At 48.7% G+C, this 17,425-nt stretch overlaps 1 long non-coding RNA gene across 2 annotated transcripts in view; it reads left to right on the top strand.

The window, feature by feature from the left end:
- LOC146397677 (uncharacterized) overlaps positions 1-17,425 on the top strand; it is a 49,473-nt gene that overhangs the window by 24,323 nt on the left and 7,725 nt on the right. Inside the window, exon 5 of one of the 2 annotated variants that reach the window (XR_014822663.1) lies at positions 1,309-1,685. This is a non-coding gene — a long non-coding RNA (uncharacterized LOC146397677). Of the gene's footprint in view, positions 1-1,308; positions 8,754-17,425 lie in introns of those variants that run through there. The other variant, XR_014822662.1, reaches the window with a different exon arrangement.

Here is a 17,425-nt window from a genome sequence, read left to right as displayed (position 1 = left end):
AATGAGGCCTGCATCATCCTCCCTACCCATTGTGTCACTTCAGCCAGGACTTGGCCCCCAGCTACTGCTGCTCCCAGCACCTCATTTCCCTCCCTCCCCCCCAGGCTCCTCTGCGACCCACAGGAAGAACCCCTGAGGAAGTTCGTTTCCCAGCCTGTCCTGGGTGGAAGCCTGGAAGTAGGAGGGCAGGAACCACCCACAGGGTAACCTGTGCCCAGTGGGAGCCAGGGATGGATCCACACCCCTCACAGCGTCATGGGGGGTCCCTGGGTTCAAGCGTGGGTTTCCCGGACTGACCCTCAGTTTGGCTCTCTGTTGTCCCCCTTTACTGTCCCCAGCCTCTCACTACTGTTTCTCAGGGTCACTTCCCCAAACAGACTACCAGCTCGGGCTGTGGGCACCCAAGCTGGTGTGCTGTCCTCCCCATCTCTGTGGAGTTCTGGCGTCCTTGTCCACCTGTGCACCCGGAGGAGGCAATGGTCCTGGTCCTGGGGGAGCTTCTCTGTCCATTTTCCTGAGGTGAAACCTCCATCCTCTAGGTCTTTGCTCCCCCACCCCTGTGAGGGTGGCATTCGTCAACCCAGCCACTCTTTCCCCAGACTGCCCCCAAGTCAGATAGAAAAGCACAGTAGAGATTTTCCAGGTACAGGCATCTGTTCTGTAAATTAACTACACCCTTCACAATGGGGTGATCTTGCATTCCTTTTAGATCCCCAAAATCTGGGTGATTCTGGACACAGGAGAACCCCCGAGTCGAGCTCCCCTGCTCCAGATTCTCTGGGAAGGTGACAAGCACACATGGTCTGACTGTTTAGACACCAAGGCTCCATGCATAGAATGTGTTGGATCAACCGGGAGAACCCCCGCTCTGGGTCCCTCTTGTTTCATCATCCACTGGTCAGAGTTCCATCCAAGGGCTGCTGATGCCTTTCAAATAGCCCTGGAAAGGTTGCCCGGTGGCTGCTCATTCCCCCCACCTGCCCTGTTTCTGGGTGACACTCTCTCTTCTCTCAGTGCCACGCTTTCGAAACTAACCATCTCCGTTGGTTATGGGACACATGTCTGTGAAGGAAAGTCCAAGTTGGGAATTGTGAGAAGATGTACAGGAGGGGGCGCTATATATGGCCAGTCTTTAATGGCCAGACCACATCACTGCCTTTCATTACTGTCTGCCTTTAAGCAATAAGTGACATTGTTATTTGAAAGGCAAACCGGAAGAGATGGCACAGTCTGCTGAGATTCAGTAAAGTGTGCATAAATACGCAACATGGCTCAATTATTTATAGACCTTGTTACCGTTTTCTTTAGGAGAATAGCTTCATTTGGGGATTCTGTAGACCTGCATCAACATAATTTAAGAAAATCTGAATGTGTCATAAAACATAGAAGTTTGAAGGCAGAGGGGATTTAAGGAGTCACAGCATTGAGTCCAAGTCATGTGATGACGAGATGGAAACGTGCAAAAAGCGAGAAGCGATCAATCCACTGACCTTGTGGAGAAAGGCCGTGGGTTCTCAGATTTAACAGAAGATGCCTTCACCTGTCTTTCATCTATTACAATTCAAGATTCGGAGGATGTAATCCCCATTGCTCCATTGTGGAAAGTGGTTCAGAGAATGAAGTGACTTGTTCCAAGTTACATAAGGACAGACATTGGATTGGAATCCAGTTCCAACTCTAGGCCGGTATGTTTTCATTCACTATGAAGGTTGCTCTGGGTTTTTGGAGTCTTGGGCAAATGTTGATTGACATCTCCATAGCAACAGTTCCATCCCTGCCACTCCACACACCCCTGGGTCCCCAGCCTGTTGCTCTCTGACCCCCTCCCTGCTTCTCTCCCAGCCCCAGGCTTGCTCACCTTGTGGGTGGAGTTAGCTTCTCCAAGCCCCCACCCTCAGAGGTACCTTCCTGGACACTTTTATTATTCCAAGGCTTTGTCAGTTATTTTCTTCACTTTCTCCTCAAATGGCCCTTTCAAAGCAGAGTGATTAACAATGTCCTGTTTTCAAAAAAATTTTTAAAAGTTACATGTGGGTTTCCCTCCTCTTCCATTACTTACATGCTTAAGTCCAGAGGCTTTGGCCTGGCATTCAGGGCGGGGAGTCATCCCTGCAGTATCGTGACGAGGGAGCACCAGACACTGGATTTATGTTTATGTGCAATGGAACCTCTGCCAGGGTCTGGACAGAGCAGGTGCTCCGTGACAGCGTGTCGAGTGGAACAGACTCATTCCTGTGCTCTGCCACATGGCCCTTATGCCCTGTCTAGACCATCCCACTCCATCAGGGGGCAGGTCTGGGACTGCCATTCTTTGTAATAGACACAGAGACACAAAGGGGTGAGACGAGGTCCCTGTGCGTAGGATCCTGGAACTGGCTGATTGAAGTAATACTTCTGAGCAGGCTACTCATGCAACTAAGATTTGCTTAAATCATCACAGCAGGATGCCTGGCGTATTTTCTACAAACCTCATCTGACACATTTCAATGTCTGTTACTGACCCCACCCCCTAAATTGTAACAGCTCAAGACCAGATGCTGAAAACTCCACAGACACGGCCGCACTAGGCTATGTGTTGGGGTCCGGAGCCACTTCACAGAGGAACTTACAGTCTAATGAGGGTGAGGTTGCCGAGTGAGCACGGGAACAACCCCACAGAAAAGTACCAATATGAATTCCCTGGTGGCTCAGCGGGTTAAGGACCTGGTGTTGTCACTGCTGTGGCTCAGGTCACTGCTGTGGTGCAGGTTCAGTCCCCGGTTCAGGAACTTCTGCCTGCCATGGGCATGACCAATAAGAAGAAAAAGTACTGACAATGCAGCAAGACTAGAGCACAAAGGAGGATATTGTGTAGTGGGGAGAAGTGGTGGAGAGGGGGGTTAAGTGAAAGAGTTTATGGAAATTGCCTACCTGGTGCTGGCATGTAATAGATGCTCAGTAAACGATAGATGCTCATCTGGCTGGGTGCACAGAGGAGCCAGGCTCTGCCTGGGTCTGGCTGCCATGCCTCCTCCCACCCCCTCCATCTGCTCCAGTCAGATTTTCTATCAATGAGAAACACATCAAATTCTTTCCCTCCTGGGAAGGGAAAAGCTGTCCCTTATGCTGGGAACCCTCTGTTCCTGGCTGTTGGCAAAGCTGGCTTCTGCTCATCCTTCTGGCCTCAGGATAAATGCCACCTCCCCTGAAAGGACTTTCCTGACAACGCCATCACTGCCAGAGTTATTGTCTATTACCTCATGGCTCTTTCCTTCTTGGCAATTACCAGAAACTGGAACCATCTGATTTATTTCTTTACTTTGTTCATTGTCCCACTAAGACTTCAAGCTCCAGAAAGCAAAGAGCCACTTCTGTGTGTGCCTCCGCCGTCGTGTTCCAGTCCCTGGAATGGGCTTGGTGCATGACCAGCAATGGTGCTTGGTCCACCTCTGCCCTGGAGAGCTGGGAAGGCCCCACAAGGAAAGGTGCCTCTAACCCGGGCCTTGGAGCGGGGGGCAAGAGGTTATCCAGCAGGGGCTACAAAGATAAGGGGGCTTCAGGCCTGCTTTTCAGGGGGAGGAAGTACGGAGAAAGGAGATTTTTGTCATGATAAACAGCTCTGTCCAGGAGGAGTCAGGGCCCTGAGTCCAAACCAACACAGGATTCAAACACCCTGGGGGTGGGAGGGCTCAGGCCCCACACCCTTATCGGGGCTCTCCTGAAAAGCAGCCTTCTGATCTGGAATTTTTCTTCTGATCTGGTCCAGCCACCAGGCAGGGGACCTTATCAGGTGGCCAAGTTTTTCAACAATGACAATGAAAATTAGAGCTACTGCCATGTATCGAGCACCTCCTAAGGGTCAATCACTGTACGGGGCATTTTACACACAAATATCTGTTTAAGCCACCATCACTGCACAAGGCTGGTGATATTTCCCCCATCATCTGAGGCTGAAACTGGGATTCAAATGGGGTAATGTGTCCAAAGTCCCCAGCCTAGGACAGAGTTTCAGACCCCCCTCCCCCCAGTGCTGTGAACCACAACCTCCCCTGGCCAGCGTATCTTACAGGTGAATCAATTAATTCGGCTTGGCTCAGTCCCTTGCGGGTTGAGTCATCGCACGTCAGGCGGCCTGAACCTGTTCTCTCGGAAGCTGAGAAACCTAATCCCTAAACTGACAACGCCGAGGGTGAGACTCTGGACTTTGGTGACCCCGTGGGAGGGCTGTTAATCCCTCTCCCACTCAGAGCTGCAGACCAATCCTCCCCAGGGCAGGACCAGGGCTGCCGAGGAGAGGGGGGGACCTATTGCAGCGACCATGCTTTGCTCTGCCGTGGAGTCGGGCGGCTAAGGGCTTGGGGAGAGAGGCAGATGGACTGGTTTGAAATCCAGCTCTTGAGCTTTGTAGCGGAGGGACTCTGGCTGGGGCAAGTCTCTTTACCACTCTGCACGTCAACCCTCACCCGTGAAATGAAGCCCAGGACAGTCTCCTGGTGTGGCGGTGAGAACCACGGGAGAAATCCTATGTCAGGTGCCGAGCGCATTTGCCTGGCACACAGCAAGCCCTCGGCCATCGGGGGCCTTTATTATCATGGTAGATGTTAACAGCTGGAGGGGAGGTGTCTATGATAGAGTGGGTTTGAATCTCACTGCCATTACCTTTTAGTGACTTTGGGCAAATACCGAATTTTTTTTTTGTTTTTGTTTTTTTTTTTTGGTCTTTTCGCCTTTTCTAGGGCCGCTCCCTCAGCATATGGAGGTTCCCAGGCTAGGGGTCCAATCGGAGCTGCAGCCGCCGGCCTATGCCAAAGCCACAGCAACTTGGGATCCGAGCTACGTCTGCAACCTACACCACAGTTCATGGCAACGCCGGATCCCTAACCCACTGAGCAAGGCCAGGGACCGAACCTGCAACCTGATGGTTCCTAGTCGGATTCATTAACCACTGCGCCCCGACAGGAACTCCTAATTACCGAACTTTTAAACTCCTCATCTTTAAAGTGGGTAATTTAGGAAGTTGGGGGAAATGGGAGTCCAGTACTCGCAGCCTTAAATGCAAGCCAGCTACTGTGAAGGAACCAGAAAGTGCCAGAGGTAGGCAACGACTCACCCCATGAGGACAGTATCTGTCCCAAGCCATGGTCTGCCAAGGCCAAGGACTTCTGGACTGCCTGACTCTCACCAGGGGGTCCAGGGTGTGGTCTCCAGAGTGTGGCTGTACCAGCTGGTCTGAAGCTTCCCACTAGTCTGTTGTTTTGGTTTGAGCTGAAAGAATGTTGAAAGGAGCTTGGTGAGTCTGACCAGCATGGGAGTTAGGGAAAGAAAAGGCCCCTATGCTCGCTGCCCTGGGTGTGTCCAGCCTCGGGAATTCACACGTGCAGCCTGGGGCAGGCCACACTGCTGTGGACACAAGGGTTCTAGGTGATCAGAGCTCCCTGGCTTGGGTTCTAAACATCTCATTCTGCTTCCATGCACCTCCCCCCCCACCCCGCACCTACCTCACCATGGCCACCTTCTCTCCAGGTGAAAAGCTCAGGTCATCTGCACCTCGGTCTCTTTGTAACATATCTGACTCTGAGTTGTGAGTTGATGTGACCTAGTCCTGAGCTGTGTCCCCCTCCAAGGACACGGACAACGCTGAATTTCTGGGTCTGCCATGCTGAGAACCCAATCCTGTCCCATGCTGGCTCCACCAAGTGCCTGTCACTCTGAAGCCCTGAGGGAGCTGGCAACTGACTGTCCTAATGGGCCCTGTCTCCCAGTCGCCTTCTTTATCTGTAACAATACCACCATCAGGGTTGTACAAAAGATTAAATATCCGTACCTGGCATACGCAAGGCTGTATGCTGATTCTTTCCTCATCTTATGTAAATCCAGTGAGCAGCCTAGGCCAATGGATTATGGTCACTTTAAGGCCTGGAACCCTGCCTTTTGTTGCTCTGGTTTCTCTTGCTCAGGACCTGACCTTGCCCTTGGCGGTTGTCTTATCCATGCTGTGGCGTCTCACCACTTCAACTTCGGCCCACACATTAGTCATGCCTTCTAGGTGTTCCCTGAGCCACACAACAGCAGTTACACAATAGAGCAAATCAGACGCAGCAGCAGGGCACCAACTCTAGAGCTGCTACCTACTCATTGTGAGACTTGGTTCCAGTCAATCCCAGGTCTGGACTTTTCCTTCCCCATTTGTGAATTGAGAATATTGGGTTAGCTGCTCACATGCATGTAAATGAATTATTCCATCCATCTGCTCATTCAGCCACCCATCACCCCTCTGTCCATCCATCCATCCATCCCCACATCCATCCCCGTATCCATCTCCAGCACTGTCTCAGTGCCGTGTTAGGTATTGTGGTAGGAAGAGAGTCGAATGGCTGTGCCCCAGGCTTTGAGCCCCTCACACCGCAGTGAAGGAGACAGACCCACACACAACAGGGTGTACTCTCGGAAGGGACCAGCAGTGAGACAAGATGGCGCATAGGGTCACTCTCTAAGCAGTGACCGAATGCCCCCAGCCGCGGTTCTGCCCGGGTGTGGCGTCCAGAAAGTGGTCCCCTTCCGGAGGAGATCCCTCCCCTCCCCAGGGCATTAGTCAGCGTCCTGAAATGCCTGCCTCCCCATGGCCATCCCCTAGGTCCTCCTGCAGTGTAGCACAAAGGTCCTGTTGTGGACTGCAGCCCTGGCAGCGGCTGGAGCCTCGGGGTGACTCATCCTCTTGCCATTTCCTTTGTATGGCTCGCAGGCTCCTTGCTGGAAGCCTGGAAGCCTGTGCAGGGCTGCGAGGCCAGCGGGAGCCAGGGAGGGGGCTTGAGAGGGGCAACAGGAGGCCAGGGGAGCACTGGCCCCTGAACCAACACATTTTGATAAAAAATGAAGATTGACCAGGGAAGGGAAGGCATGGGTAGCTTGGGGAGTGACTTGGGCGGCCGGCCTGCTGGCGGCTCTTTGGTCCCAGGCCAGATGCATTGCCGGCAGCATCAGGACCTGTCTGTGCTGGAGGCATCCTCCCCTGCCTGGCTCAGGGCTCAGGCTGGCGTGGGGCCAGAGGCAGCCGCTGCTTAAGGAAGAGTGAAAAAAGCCAAAGAGCACGGCCCAGGGGCCTGAGACGTGTTCCTCTGCAGGCTAACTTCGTGACCTCCGGCAAGTGTTAGCAGTGGAATTTCAGGCATCTCTCCCAGCAGGTCCTAAGTCAAGGCTCTTTAGACCCTTCCTGGTCTGGCTCCTGACTCCTGCACTGGCTTTTATCTCTGCCCACCCACGTCTTAGCTTTACTCCAGCTGCTCTGCTCTGAACAACTTGTTCTGCCCTGAGCACCCCGCATTCTCCCTCACCTCCAGGTTTTGCACAAGCCGTTCCTGTGGCAAGGAGAGCCCTCTCCCGCCTCCTCAAGGGCAACTGGTTAGTCCTGTCTTTCAAGAGTCGGCTCAGGTGTCCCCTTCCACTGGAAGCTTCTCCCTGAAGTCCCCTATACGTGCTCCTCGTTTGCACTCCTGAGAACCTCAGCAGAGCCCTGTCAGAGGGCTTAGCACCCCTTAGTCTGCATCTCCTGCTCCTTTACATGAAGGAGGGCCCTGAGGTAGTGAGCAAATGAGTGCATGAAGGAATGAAGCGTTTGAGAAAAGAGAGAAATTGCATGGCACAGCAGTCCCCCCCGGGTAGGGACTAAGACAAACTCTACAGGGAGCCTAAGAAAATGGCTCTCATTCCGTCCTTGCTTTTACAATTTGTAGGCATCTCATGTGAAACTACAGATGCTATTGTGAGGTTATTGTCCTCGCGGGAGGAGGGCTCCATAGAGGCAAAGGAGGTGCACTGGGTGTCAGTATTCCGGGTTAAGGGCAGTTCACAGTTTGCAGTCCAACCACTGAAACAAAAATGCTGTAATGATGTTCCATCTCTGGCCAGGTCAGCAGGTGTCCCTGAGACCCATGCGGTGGGCAGCAGGAATAACCCACACACCCTCCTACAGTCCTTCAGGACAAGCGAAGCTTTTGCCACCCCTGGACTCATGGGATTTGAGTAGGAGGGGCGAAGATAATTTCTGCCCCTGTTTTAGAGATGAACACACGAAGCTTCAGGGAAACTTAGTCTTGCTTAATATCCCACAAAGAGTAAGTGGGAAGAAAGAACTCAGTCTTCCTTCAACCAATCATCAGAGGCTATGGGTGTCAAGCCCCATAAAAATAAAGAGGATGTAGTTCTTGTCATCAGGGAGCACCCAGGTTTGTCAGAGACCCAAGTAGAGAATGACAAATGCTACCTTCATTATAGGTACAAGACTTTGTTGTACTGGATTCATTTAGGGATGACAATCTCACCGAAGGCCAGTTGTTAAGAAGCAAAGCCACACTCCTCCAAACTTCTCCCTTATTGAAAGGGTGGGACCTGGGAAGTCATACAGGTGTCGTGTTCCCTGGTTCCTCATGGGCTGATTGACCCAAGGAAGGACACAGGACACTGGGCAGAGACAATCAGCTTCTTTTTTGAAATAATTTGAGCCAAGAGACATAGCAACTCAAGTTAGGAATGTGTTTGAACTAAAAGGTCCAGAGAGGAGATCCCATCGTGGCTCAGCCAAAACGAATCTGTTGAGTATTCATGAGGATGTGGGTTCCATCCCTGGCCTCACTCAGTGGGTGAGGATCTGAGTGAGGATCTCAGTGGGTGTTGCCATGAGCCGTGGTGTAGGCCGACAGCTACAGCTCTGATTCTGCCCATAGCCTGGGAAATTCTATATGATGTGGCCCTAAAAAGACAAAAGATGAAAAAGAAAAGAGTTCTCAAACTGGAAAAATGTGTTCTTTCATACCTAGAACCCAAGGTAGTTTATATATACGTTCTTTTTAAAATTATTCTTTTCCATTATGGTTTATCATAGACTAGTGAATATAGTTCCCTGTGCTATACAGTAGGGGCTTGCTGTTTATCCTCCATTCTACATATAATAGTTTGCATCTGTTAATTCCAAACTCTCACTCCATCCCTCCCCCAATCCCCGCCTTGGCAACCTGTCTGTTCTCTATGTCTGGAACACAAGATAGTTTAATATTAACATCCCTAGGGAAGTGCAGATGGAAGGCTGGAGGGGTGGACCACAGCTGGGGAAGCAGGAAGAGCTTAATGGAAGAGGGCCTCCAAAGATGGGCAAGAATTTCATAATGGAAAGAGGAATGGAAAAGTAAGAATCAGAGGTCTGGGCACAGGAAGGGGCATGATATTCATGGAACATGGTCAACTGAATGGCCTTGGCAGAATTGTGGGCTTAGAGGAATAACGTGAGATGAGTCTGTAAGAGAAGTTTAATTGTGATTATATGGGCCTTGAATGCCGTGTCACATTTGTTATTGCAGAATCATGAGAATGGGAAGAACCTTGGATGTCATCTAGTCTAACTCAGGTCATTTGTCCCCATCTCTCTTAAGGAAGTTCCTTGTGACTGAGTTTGTCCCAAGTGCCTACTTGAGATATTGTCATTCCAATGGCAAGGACTCAAACTGCTCTTCCCTCTTCCATAACTTATAGTTCTTTTCAGAAGGATCCTCTTACTGTCAGGTAGCGTCTTGGAGCTCAGGGAACCAGGCTTGGGAATTTTGCAGCACGTGGTCTGAAATAGCAGTTTGTGAAGTTGAGACCAGGAGTGGAATGTTCACTATGTGTCAGCATTGAGCACTGTACTTTAGACTTTATGACACTTAATCTGCGAGATGTGACAGTGAAAAAATTGAAACTCTTGGCAGGAGTAGGAAAGTTCTCCAGGTCTGACAGTTGCAACAGGCGAAGCAGGACTGTGGCCCAGGTTTACCTCAGTCATGAGTTTCCATCTCTATTTTGTGCTTCCTTTCAGGCCAGAGAGGCCTGCCTTCAAGTAAGTATCACTCACGAAGGAATTTCAAAATGCCCTTCACGTGAATGAATGGCTGACTGCTGGAAGTGGGTGGGTGGAGGTCACAGATTATAATAACTACAAAAGCTTCGTTGAATTTAGCAAAGCTCTAAACCATATGCACAGGAAGTCAATAGAGACATTTTGCAAATGGTTATTTCTTTTTAAATAATCCCAGGACTTGATTTATCGGAAAGCTTGAATGAGTCCCCAAATTTAACATCTCTTATCATCTTACAAACTGTTCTCGAGGCCACACAGTGCTTCTGGCTTCTGGAAACAGCAGGTGCCTTTGCTTCCGTGAGAAGTGTCATCACTTAATACATAAGGGGGATCGGCAGAAGGAATGTGTATGAACAGGGGACAGGAGAAGGAGGCAGCATTCGATCCTCTCTGGGGTCCTGTCCAGCTGGAACACTCCTGGAGCTGGTGGGGGGCGGGGGTGATATTGGCTGTTTGGGATGCCAGGAGTCTTTGGGATGCAAGAAACCCGAGGATGGTAGATGGAGGGACATGGAAACAGAGCCAAGTGAAAGAGCCACGGAAGCCTATGAGAAGGTTGGATCCAGCCAGTGTCTACACAGAAAGGCCAGATCACTTAGCAGAGATTCCTAAACTTCAGGGTTCACCAGAATCATATGGGAAGCTGGTTAAAACCCTGGTTCCTAGGGGAATTCCTAGAGACTGAGTCTGGGATGGACCAGAAGTGGCATTTGTGACCTATTCCCCAGACGATCTTAATAGGCAGAACGCTGGCGACAGGATTTTCCTCTGTAGACGTCTGTGATTTGCTCTATAAACCGAGAGATTTGATAAGAATAGTTCCAGCTCTCTCTGCCACCTCCTGCACTGGCCTTCTGCGAGGCTTCCATGCCATCCCTCTGCTCCCCTTGCAGGCCCTGGTAACTCTCTCAATGTAGCTGTTTCCCGTGCCTTGTCATTTACAAAGCAGGCAGGTCCTCTGGTTCCTGCTCAGCTCTTGAAAAGGCCTACGGATAAAAGGCTCTAGCAACTCCATCTGGTCTGTCCATCTGGGGAAGAACAAGGCAACATCGTGTGTGCTCACGTGGGTGTCCAGAGTCCTTCTCTCTGGAGGGCACCACTTGGGGCCAGGACAAAACTACTTCCAGGTCTCAGGTCACAGGATCACACCAGGTGATTTATCTAGGGAGGAAAGCTTCAAGGGCGCAAGGGAAATTGACCATGTATATTTCTCCAGCAATTACAGCTTGTGCTTTCCCTTAAAAAATAATGCCCATGCCCTGCCTGGAAGAAAAGCCAGATTCTCAATGAATCTGTGTTCTGAAGGCATCCAGAGTGGGGGATGGTGTTTTTCTAACAGCAAAAGCCACATGAAAGTCTTCACGGCAGCTTTGTGCTATTCTTGCCACGGCTCCTTTCAAGGCTGACTGGAGAGCCAAGGAGTCCTGTCTGGGAAAACGAGACAAGCTGGGCCAGAAACATTGATTTCTAGTTCAAGTTTCTCAATGAGAGGTGGGTGAGACATTTTCCACTTCTTTTTGTCCTGATTCACCTTGGTGGAATCTTGAGAGTCCCAGACTAGGGCAGGGAAAGTCTGTTTCAGGTGGGCATACAGGCAGATTTCTACCCCAAGTGAATAGTCCTGTGTGCTGTGCCCATTATCAAGTGTCTCCTTTTGGCTAGGAAAAAACCCTATCCCCCTGACTTCTGCTTTAGCCATTTACTCTGGGAGGAACCGGGCCACAATGTCAGGACAAGAGAAACGTCACAGAGTCCTCTCCTCTGGATGCAGGCTCAAGTGGGTGGTACAGATTCACTAATACTAACTAAATTGCTCGTGTATGTCAGGCTGGAGGCCAGACTTTGGGAATCAGAAGGCAAATAAGACACAGTCCTTGTTCTCAAGAGTTTACCATCTAGAGGCAGTCACAGCTGTGCAAATACCAGCCAAGGCAGACTCTGATAAAGATGACATGGGAGATGCAGAGAGATAGGGAGATTGGTTCTGGCTGGAAGGCCCCAGGGAATGCTTCCCAGAGGGGCTGGCATTTGCACTGTGTCTTGAAGGATGAATGGGACACATGAGAGAGGGTAGAAGGGGTGGGGGAGGGGCTGTAAGAAAAAAGCATTGTGGTTAGAACATTCCTGGTGTCTGGGGCTGCAGTAAATATCTTGGGATCACTAGTGGGTAGATGTACAAAGAGAGGAGCAGGCGATGAGGCTTGAAGAAAAGGCAGGGGCCCTAGCCCCAAAGAAATCCCGAAGCCATGGGGAGCGTCTGGACTTGACAAGGTGGCCATGGACACACATCAGAGGATTCAGCTGGAGAGAGAGGAGTTGGATTTAGAGAAAACGGGTAGTTTTTTTTTTTTTTTTTTTTTTTTTTTTTGCAATAAACCAGGTGAGGAATCAGGTCGATCAATGCTAAGCTGAGGACATTAAAAGTCAAGGACAGAATCAAAATATATATTTCAAAAAAGAATAAAAATTGATTGATTGTGGAGAGAGGGAGAATTTAAAAATTCCCAAATAGGTGCTGATCCTCAATTTAGACAATAGGGGGATGGTAGGATGGTTGGTGGCTCCTCCCACAGGCTCTAGAGTCGGAGAACCTCTGTCCAACACCTGAGTTTTCCACTTGCTAGATAGGAAACTGACCAACCCCTCCGTGCCTCAGTTGCCTCTTCTGTGAAGTGGAATGAATAAATTGCAAGGTACGTCTGTCAGCTCTCCTTGTATTGACGAGTGTAGTATATTTTTTGGGGGTTATCAGTCATTCCCCAGGATCCCCTCGGGTCTGTGAATTGGACTTCAAATGGGGTGCACTGGGGATGGGGGTGGGGGGTGCCTGGTGTATCACTTCGCTCATGAGGGAGGGCCTCCCTCTCCATTTTTACTCTCCATCTGGCCACACATATGATGATTCTGTTAAGTGATAACATCTTCTTTGTTAAAAAAAAATAATAACAGTGCCTTTTGAGAGTAAAGAGGTCTAAAGTGCTGTTTCTTGGGCAGAAAACGAAAGTTTTATGGGAAAAACCACTGCCAGAATGGCATTTGAGAATCTGAGTTTTCTCCATAGAATCCTGCAAACCATCCTTTGCATTCTCATGGTAAAATTGATAATTTTGAGCACTGTGATATGTGGGGTTTTAAAAATCATTTAACAGCATATGTACAGAAGAAGTCCATAAACTGTACCAGCAAAGCAAACCATTACATAAAAGGAGTATTTTTTTTTTTTTGTCTTTTTGTCTTTTCTGGGGCCACACCCGCGGCATATGGAGGTTCCCAGGCTAGGGGTCCAATCGGAGCTGTAGCCACTGGCCTAGGCCAGAGCCACAGCAATGCGGGATCCGAGCCGCGTCTGCAACCTACACCACAGCTCACCACAACACTGGATCCTTAACCCACTGAGCAAGGCCAGGGATTGAACCCGCAACCTCATGGTTGCTAGTCGGGTTCGTTAACCACTGTGCCACGACGGGAACTCCTAAAAGGAGTATTTGCGTAGCCACCACTCGGGTCACATAATAGAACCTTGTCAGCACCCAGCGCTCCTTCCTGGCACGTCTCTTCCCTCCAAAAATAACTTTGTCCTGACTTTTATGGCCTTCATCTATCTCCCTGTACACCTGGACCCTGAACACCAAGATTTCATTTTGATTATCCTTGACCTCCATACAACAGACTCACACGCATGTACCCCTCTTTGTCTGGCTTTCCTTCCTCAACGCAAGGAACAATACCATTTATGCTGGGGTGAGCCTGCAGTGTATGTGTTTTCACCACTACCCTATAAAACATAACAAGAATTACCTATCTGTTTGACTTTTGATAGACTTGTGTTTTGTTCTTTGGGGGGGACCATTCTGAGTGGTACCGCTGGGCATATTCTTATTCATGTGGGTACATTTCTGTGGGGATTTTCCTGAGAGCGGAAGGACTAGGTCATTAAAACTAGACATAGGAGTTCCCATGGTGGCGCAGTGGAAACGAATCCGACTAGGAACCATGAGGTTGCGGGTTCGATCCCTGGACTTGCTCAGTGGGTTAAGGATCCAGTGTCACAGTGAGCTGTGGTATGGGTCACAGATGTGACTTGGATCTGGCATTGCTGTGACTGTGGTGTAGGCCAGCAGCAACAGCTCCAATTAGACCCCTAGCCTGGGAACCTCCATATGCCGCACGTGTGGCCCTAAAAAAAAGAAAAAAGACAAAAAACAAACAAACAAAAAAACCAAAACTAGACATAGCTTCCTCTTTAGTAAATACTGCTAATGAATCTTCCAGAGTGGTTCCACTAGTCTACCTATGCTTCTACCAGCAAGACCTAAGCATTCCCATCTCTCCATACTCATAAAACCTGATGTTGTCAAATTTTTTTTAAGGCTGCACCTGTGGCATATGAAAATTTCCAGGCTAGGGGTCAAATCAGAGCTGCAGCTGCCAGCCTACACCACAGCTCACGACAACGCCAGATCCTTAACCCACTGAGTGAGGCCAGGGATGGAGCCTGTGTCCTCACAGACACTATGTTGAATTCTTAATCGGCTGAGCTTCAATGGGAACTCTCATTTCACACTTCTAATAGCGCATCTCACCTTGGACTAGCAACATTTCAAAAGCTACACACACACACACACACACACACACACACACACACACACACACACAGCCTGTAGTATTATACTGGGCAGGGCAGCTTGAGATGCAGAGGATGAGGTGGAGAACAAGGCAGGTGAGGTCTGCTTTGACCAAGCCCACATCCTCGTGGACACTATGTCAGGTCCTTAACCCTCCCAGCCACAATGGGAACTCTGCCAATCTTTTTTTATGTTTTATGACTAAAGGAAGTTTGAAGGTCATCCCAGACAAATAACCAGAGGTTAGTGTGCTGCCAGGTCAGTTTCAGGTCTAAAGAGCTATAATATTTGTAAATAAGTACACTGAGTCACTTTCTCAGGGAAAGGCCCATAATTTATGCTTTAATAGGCAAAAGATTGCTGTAAATCTCTGAATGGAGTTCCAGAAGCAGGCTGCTTGTGGGTGGGCTGCTGGTGCCAAGAGGGTGAGTTGTAAGGAGATAAAATGTTATCTCAGAAAAATCTTTGAGATAGAAATGCAGGCGGAGATGGAAAGAATCATAAGTGCACTGAGGCAAGGTAAAGAGCTCCGGAAGAGAATTTGATTTTGTAACTGTATATTGGTATGGGTCCATTGGCTTTTAACATGAACAGAAATACTATAACACTGTTCTTTTATGCTTGCAATTTGCCTTTGCCTCTCCAAATATTGACCTGGTTTATTAATTTTAACTATTAGTTGGTGTATTATTTGCACTCGAACATCACCTTTATTTATCTGTTTCTATGTTGGTGGATATTCGTAAACAATGCTGAAACATATTTTTTTGTGTGTATATAATACATATATATATTTTTTATACACACACACACACATATATATTGGCCATGCCCGCAGCATGCAGAATTTTCCATACCAGGGACTGAACTTGTGCCACGGCAGTGACACCTCCAGATCTTTAATCCACTAGGCCACCAGGGAACTCCTGTTTTTATATTATTTAAGATGGGAAATAAAATTAAGCTGAAGCAAGTATGGCAATTCAGGGCGTTGATTATAAGAATATCTGCTATATTATTTTCTGGACTTTTCTGTATATTTGAAATACTTGATAATTTAGACATGTTTTAATATTCAATATTAACTCAAACAGGGCACAGAGAAAGAGGAGTATTTAAACGAGCAGATTCCAATGTTTTACGGGCTGGGTGGACCAAGAAACCCATGGGAACGACTTAGACCAGACACCCAGAGGGTGGACCTGGAGGCAGTTTGGCCAAGACCTAGGGCTCCCCCCAAGCCCCAAAAGTGGCAATATGGTGCAGTTCTGGAATTAGATGCACATGGGGAGGATCCGAGTCTGGTGTTCATGGAATGACACCATTGACAAACATTCACTTCTCAGCCTCTTAATCAGTAAAACTCGAGGGATTCAATCTATCGGGCAGAGTCATTATGAAAGTAAACACCATCACGTACATAATAGGCAGTTATACCCTTTTGGGTTTGAGGAGGAAAGCAGAACCACTCTGAGGGTGTGGAATAAAGGATCCATTACAGGAACTTGACCGTCACAATTGTGGGGGAAGCTGGAGAAGTCAAGATCTGAAAAGAGACAGTTGGAAGACCAGTCACTCACCAGGGACCACAAAGTCAAGCTAATAAAGAAGTCTATGGAAAGTTCTGCATTTGATGGTGGCCTGAAGCTGTTGAGATCAGCAGGCAAGACAGTTGGGAAGAAACACTGGGCGTGAAACAGAAGCGAGCAGGGACAAACTGGAACTCACAAGGACAAAACTCAGTTCACCATGGCCAGCTCAGGTCTCATGGTAATTGGCCCATGGAAAGCATTCAGTCTTCATAAGGCCCAACAGCAAGAGAGAAAATTCCCTAAAGGAAGAGTAATTACCTGCAGACCATGCACAGTTTTGCACTCAAGTCCTAATGGTCTGAGTTGTGACTTGTCTATAGCGACCTGCTAAAATTCCACAAAGCTTCCTTGTCTGCCACAAGACACTTCCAGCACACATGGGTCTGCTGACTCCTGTATCCCATTCAGATGGCACAGCAGCTTGCTTGGCAGGCCGGGTCTGTGGCAAAGTCTTCTCACTTTCGGGACCCTGCTCAAAAAGTGGCAGCCTTTCAGGTTACTCAATAAATAGGTTGAAGTAGTGTGGCCAAATGAAGCACAGTTGCCTCCCAAGTGCAGTGGTTCACTGGGCACTCTGCCATTTCTTCAATGGTAAGAGGCCAGATGATGTCATTTCTTTCACTTTGGATAGAACATCTCAACGTGTCCTCATCGCTGGACTCAGAACTTTCACTGAAAGATCTGGCTCCATTTTTTTTTTTTTTTTTTTTTTGGTGAGATTCACTTTTCCTTCATCTGCTTACATTTTTCCTACCAAGGTATTCAGAGCAGTTGTCATTTCCTGCCCTCCAGGCCCAATCAGCCTAGTAGGTCTGTATGATTGTCTATGGAATGGGGAGACTGTCAAGGTCCCCAGGATTAGATGATGAGAGTAGACTGAGGGGTTATTATGACCCATAGTCAGGACAGTGAGGGTGTCTTGCTAGCCCTGCGAGTTGAAAGTAAACTCCTCCTCGTGGTTTTTATTAGGAGGAATAGAGAAAAAAAGCATTTGCCAGATCGATAGCTGCCAGAGGTTGTGTTAACTTTCTTTGGCAGAAAAACCACATGTGGAAAAGGAGTTTCAGCTGGAGTTCATGATAACTTGCTGTGATTCTCCAAGATCAATGTACAGGCCAAATAAGGCGGTGGGATGGGGATGTGGTGGGATTTCTGCGTCTTTCAAGGCTATGATGGTGGCACTAATTTCTGCCATACTTCCAAGAATGTGAATTTTCTTTACTTTGGTCTTTTGTGAATAGAAGTGATTCTATCAGCTTCCACTTGACTTTTGCTACGCTAAAGACCCTTACTCCATGGATGAGAAAGACAATGTGGAGAGTCTACTAGTTGCTGAGTGAGTC

Source organism: Sus scrofa, chromosome 13 (genome assembly GCF_054392235.1).
Source record: "Sus scrofa isolate SSC_HxYL_T2T_F1_AM1 chromosome 13, Sscrofa_HxYL_maternal_Yorkshire_Landrace_v2.0, whole genome shotgun sequence".
Lineage (NCBI taxonomy): Eukaryota > Metazoa > Chordata > Mammalia > Artiodactyla > Suidae > Sus > Sus scrofa.
The sequence above is the reverse complement of the archived record's forward strand: the minus strand, read 5'-3'. Positions and strand labels throughout refer to the sequence as shown.